The sequence below is a fragment of the Vulpes lagopus genome, chromosome 7 (assembly GCF_018345385.1).
Source record: "Vulpes lagopus strain Blue_001 chromosome 7, ASM1834538v1, whole genome shotgun sequence".
In the NCBI taxonomy this organism is placed as follows: domain Eukaryota; kingdom Metazoa; phylum Chordata; class Mammalia; order Carnivora; family Canidae; genus Vulpes; species Vulpes lagopus.
In genome coordinates this window covers 105,373,121-105,378,413 of record NC_054830.1, presented here as the reverse complement: position 1 = coordinate 105,378,413, position 5,293 = coordinate 105,373,121, and the positions used below count along the sequence as shown (strand labels likewise).

At 38.0% G+C, this 5,293-nt stretch overlaps 1 pseudogene; it reads right to left on the bottom strand.

The window, feature by feature from the left end:
• Nucleotides 1-1,256: 1,256 nt before the first annotated feature.
• On the bottom strand, nt 1,257-2,421 carry LOC121496168 (annotated as a pseudogene).
• Nucleotides 2,422-5,293: the final 2,872 nt, after the last annotated feature.

The following is a 5,293-nucleotide window of genomic DNA, read 5'->3' as shown; positions in this document are numbered from 1 at the left end:
TATATTTTTTAACATGAAACTGCTCTAAGAAGTAAAGTTTATTAATTAAAAAAAATCACAGCTCTTAGGTATAATAGCTCTTTTAAAAAATCACATCTAAAAATTAATTAATATTTCTTTAATATAATCAAATTTTCAATGCCAGGGCTTAAATTTCCCCATATATACATGAATATCTTTTTATGCTTAATTTGTTTATATCTCAATCTGTATACTTTACAGTTAAGTTGATGTATCTCTAAAATTCTCTTACTCTAAAAGTTTGGTAATGATGTTTAATATTTCACTATGTATAAATAAATATATTTGAATTTTTAAGCCATGGATATATATTTTTTAAAGGCTTAAAACGTATTTTAATAAGTTGATGCTGCATCACTACTCCATTTCTCAGAAAAACTCCAAAGGTAAAAAAAAAAAAAAACAACTCCAAAGGTATCAGAGACAAATCAAACATGGTACACCAATTTAAAAAAAATGCACAGCATAACTACCTAAGATAGGCAAGGCTAAGAGCTACTGTCTGACCTTCAGCATACAGCAACCCTGTTCCCAAGATTGTACTAAGGCTATCAAGAAAAGCTGTGAACAGCATCATAGACATAAAAGGGCCATTCCTGGGTTGTCCTTACCCAGAAAAAAGATGGAGACAACTTAACACAAGATTTTTTAAAGATACACTAAAATGAAAATCTCTAAGAGAAAGGTCTTGCTTCAGACATGAAGGGGTAATATATGGGATATAACAGAATCATATGTATGTTGTCTGTGACCTCTGTGGACATTTGCCTGAATTCCCACCTGTGAGTGAATGGAGTGGGGCTAAGGTCATTGGGGGATATTTGTTTTTGTGGTGTATGTGGTAGTGTCTATGGGGTTGGAGGATATAAGAATAAGAAAGCAAAAAGAACAGGATGGACAAGATTGGAATGATCAAGATTAATGGGGGCTCTAACTGGATTTTTCTAACCATTTTGCCATGGTTCCACCCCTCAAGACCTTCAACAATCACATGAGACTTCAGGAATGCACCACACAGAATCAATTAGTTAAACGATATACCACACAGAACTGATTTGTTAAATATCACCCCTCCCTTGCCCTCCGCCTCCAGTAAACTCCCTCAGAGTAGTACAGGCAAGGAAGACCTAACTATTGGGAGGAATCCCTAACACTTTTCCAGGGCTGAATTCTGACTAGTTCAAAAAGGCTCCTTCTTTTAAGGGTTTTTGGGAAACTAGACATTGAAATTTTTATTAGTATCTGTGACGTTTGTTTGGAGCAAATTCAGCTCCAGGAGCTGCATGGTTGAATGCAGGAGGGGGTCCACCAATTGCCCCAATTCCTTCCATTGTAGCAGCCTGGCCAAAGCGTTCAGTTGTTGGTGGGGTCAACCCCAAGGTTCCGTCTGGCATCATAGTGGCAGGTCCTGGAGGAGCTGGGGTACCAGGTGGCACTGGAGCAGGGGGCATGGCACCTCTATTGTTTATGCCCATAGCACCTCCCATAGCCATCTGGCCCACCCATATCTCCTGTTCTTTCGCATCAGGGAATGTTCCCTTGAATCCTGCCTGCTGTCGCCGCATCATTTCTTCTTTTTGCTGCCACATTTCTTCCTCTCGGTGTCTGAGCTCCTCCTCCTGCCTGAGCTCCAGTTGCTTTCATTTTTGCACTTCTTGGTTGTGCAGCAATTCCATCCTCCTAAGTTCTTCTTGACGCCTCATCAAATCCTGTCTCATTAACATGACCTGGTGCTCATGGCGGGCAGCCTCCACCTCCATCTCTAGCTTCTCATGAGCTTCCTTGATGTGGCAGCCCACTTGGTCCTGCTGCTGCTTCTCCATCTCAGTCAGTGCCTTCCAGCACATGGCATACTCATATTCAAAGGATCCAGGCTGTGCAAATCTGGGTGGCTGCTCTCGCTCCTTGTGAAATTGCTGATTCTTTATAACCAGTTTCTCTGGAAGTCCCTCTTCATCATCCAACTGGTCCATGGGCTCCACAGTCCCAGGCCGAGAAAATGTGGTTAGCAGGAAGGAGCCTTCCCCTGCACCTGTCCAGAGCTTTCCGAGCAGCTGGCTTCCCTGAGAATTCAACAATGCCTTTTCCTGAGGGCCTTCCTCCATCATCCATGATGAATACAGCCCTTTCCACCTGGCCAAATGCAGAAAAGGCTTCCTCCAGCAGTTCATTGGAAACATACTGAGGAAGGTTTCCGACCATAAGGGATGCACTATAGCAGGCAAAGCGCACACGCAGCTGCTTTCCATGAAGTGGCATGTTGTCCAATTCTACTTTAGCAATCTCCACTAGGGTTTGTGTTTCCAAGCAGATAAAGCCAAAGCCCTTATCCTTATGAATGAAGACTTCACCTGCTTTCCCATATTTCTCAAATAGTTTCCTCATCTCCTCCTCAGTGATATCAGGAGGAAGATTGCCCACAAAGAGCCGGCTACGTTGGGTGAAGGTCTTCTCTTCTGGTTCCCAAAAATTCCTCAGGTCAATAGTCAAGCCTTCATTTTGGCTGCTGGCTTGTTGCCCATTTGCAGGTATTGGTAAGCCATGGATATATTATTTGTAACCACTAGTGTATCATTTGGGGCTTGTCTATATACTAATACTTACTGGTATTAAGGAAAGCTTATTTTTTTTTTTTTAAAAAAAAAGCATAAATCTTTGTTTATACTTTCTCTGCTGAAAACCCTTCAATTGTTTCTCTCAGGTTCCCAAAAATTCCTCAGGTCAATAGTCAAGCCTTCATTTTGGCTGCTGGCTTGTTGCCCATTTGCAGGTATTGGTAAGCCATGGATATATTATTTGTAACCACTAGTATATCATTTGGGGCTTGTCTATATACTAATACTTACTGGTATTAAGGAAAGCTTATTTTTTTTAAAAAAAAGCATAAATCTTTGTTTATACTTTCTCTGCTGAAAACCCTTCGATTGTTTCTCTCAGCCTCCAAAAAATGTCCAACTTCTACAGGATTTTCAAGATTCTTGAAAGTTTTTCAAGAAGGTGTTGACTCCTTTCTTTCTTTTGTTCGAACTCTCATCTTTTCCAACTGTCCCACTGCAATCACACTGATTCCTTTTCAGGTTCCAGAATAAGCTATAATCTTCATCTTTAGTGTTTCTTTGAATAAACTGCTTCCCTACTTGATGGCTTCCCTACCTCCTATTTCTCCTGTGACATCTACTCATTATTTAGCTTTAAATTAGGAGATGATTTCCCTAACCTAAGATTCAGTTACAGAGCACTCTGTGCTTACTGCTATCACAGGTCTTATTACACTGGAAATCAACTGTCAATTCATACATAGTTCTCTTGAATTGGATTATGTCTTATAATTTTTGTAACTTTGATTGCTCTTAGAAATGTTCGATACATGATAGGTTCTTATTAAATATTTATTGAGTGCATGAGTTAGATATTTTGCCCAAGGTCACAACTTAACAATTTTTTGTTAGAGTTAGTATTGCCAAATGCTTAATTTTGAACCATTTAGGCTTATAATTTTCTTTTCTCCCTCAATTTGTGTTCCTTTTCTTCTTTCTCTTGTTAGAATGCAAGCTCCATGATAACAGGGATCTTCATCTGTTTTGTTCATTGATAATACAAACCTTACAGAAGAAAGCTAGGACATAGTAAGCACTCAAGAAATATTTATTGAATGAATAAACTCTCTTCTCTAGAAATAATGTAGAGCAATGCTTTCTTATCAACTTTATTGAGGTATACTTTACATATGGTAAAATATATCTATTCTAATTGTATAGTTTCATGTGTTTTTGATAAATCATTATGCCCATGTAACTACCATTATAATCAAGATATGGAACAATTTCATCACTTCAAAAGTTGCCTTGTACTCTTTCTCAGTCAATAAGTCCAGACCCAGGGCAGCCTGGGTGGCTCAGCGGTTTAGCACCGCCTTTGGCCCAGGGCATGATCCTGAAAACCAGCTCCCTGCATGGAGCCTGCTTCTCCCTCTGCCTGTGTCTCTTCCTTTTTTGTCAGTCTGTCTCTCTCTTTGTGTGTCTCTCATGAATAAATAAATAAATAAAATCTTTAAAAAATAATAATAAGTTCAGGCCCAGGTAACCACTGATGTATTATTAGTATAGATTAGATTTGCCTTTTCTAAAGTTTCTCATAAATGGGATCATATGATATGTATGTTTAAAAATCTAATTTTTTCCCCTCAGCATAATGTTTTAGAGATAATGATTTATAGTAAATTTCTTGTTTTATGTGAGTTTTGTTGTATCCATGTCATGGCTTGACTTGTAAGCATTCTTTCTCCCCACATTTTAGCCCAGTACTGGATATTCCTATGCCCAGTGTTCCTGTTTCCAGTTTCCTGCAGTGTTATTGTAGGAACCAGGTGGTGGCACCAGCCCACTGCACAGAATCCACTTCAGAGTTCTGAGCCCATGTCTCAGTGTCCTCTAGTTAGATGATGTATGGCTGAAAGAGGGTCTGAATATGATTCTTTCTCTAAATGATTAATTGTGGCAATGTTTTTCCTTGGCAAATTTTCTTTATTTTTATAATTCTTTCTTTAAGAAATGAGACTTGATAGCTTTAGATTTGGGACCACAACTTTTAGAAATAAAATGTATGAGTCCTGAAATCAGACTTCAGAATTCAAATTCTGTCTGTATCACTAACTAGCTATGTGACCCTGGGCAAGTTAACTAGTCTGTAAACTACAGGTGCTTTTTAGGGTCACAGTGAGGATTAGATATGTTAAATTGTGCTAAGTACTTAGAAGAGTGCCCAGCATGCAGTACCTCTCAGTAAGTTTTTGTTGATATTGTTACCTATGTCGTTGAAGGAATATTTTACGATATATAAATACAAATATATTTATCTCTGAAACCTGAATATATACACAGGAGTCCTCAAAACTTTCTGGCAGTAACTTACTTTTGAAACTTTGATATGTTCTGAGTGCTCTGATTTACTTTTGAGAAACTTCCATATTTTTATTATACAATTCAAATCCTGCTCAAATCCCATGAGAAAAAAGATCTCGTCCAAATCTTATGATGAAGTGACAACCCCTTAGACATACTTACTTTCCTTGAGGAAAAGACATTTCCTTATAAGTGAATATATTTTCTCAATAAATGAAGGTTTAATTTCCACATGGAAAGATGATGTCTGACAAACTGAATTATTATGTCAGTCAGAAATAACTTTTAAAAAGTATAACTAAAAATATAATTTTAAATTTTAAATCACTTATTTAAAAGCAAAGGATATTTTTGTAAAGCAGAAGTGGAAA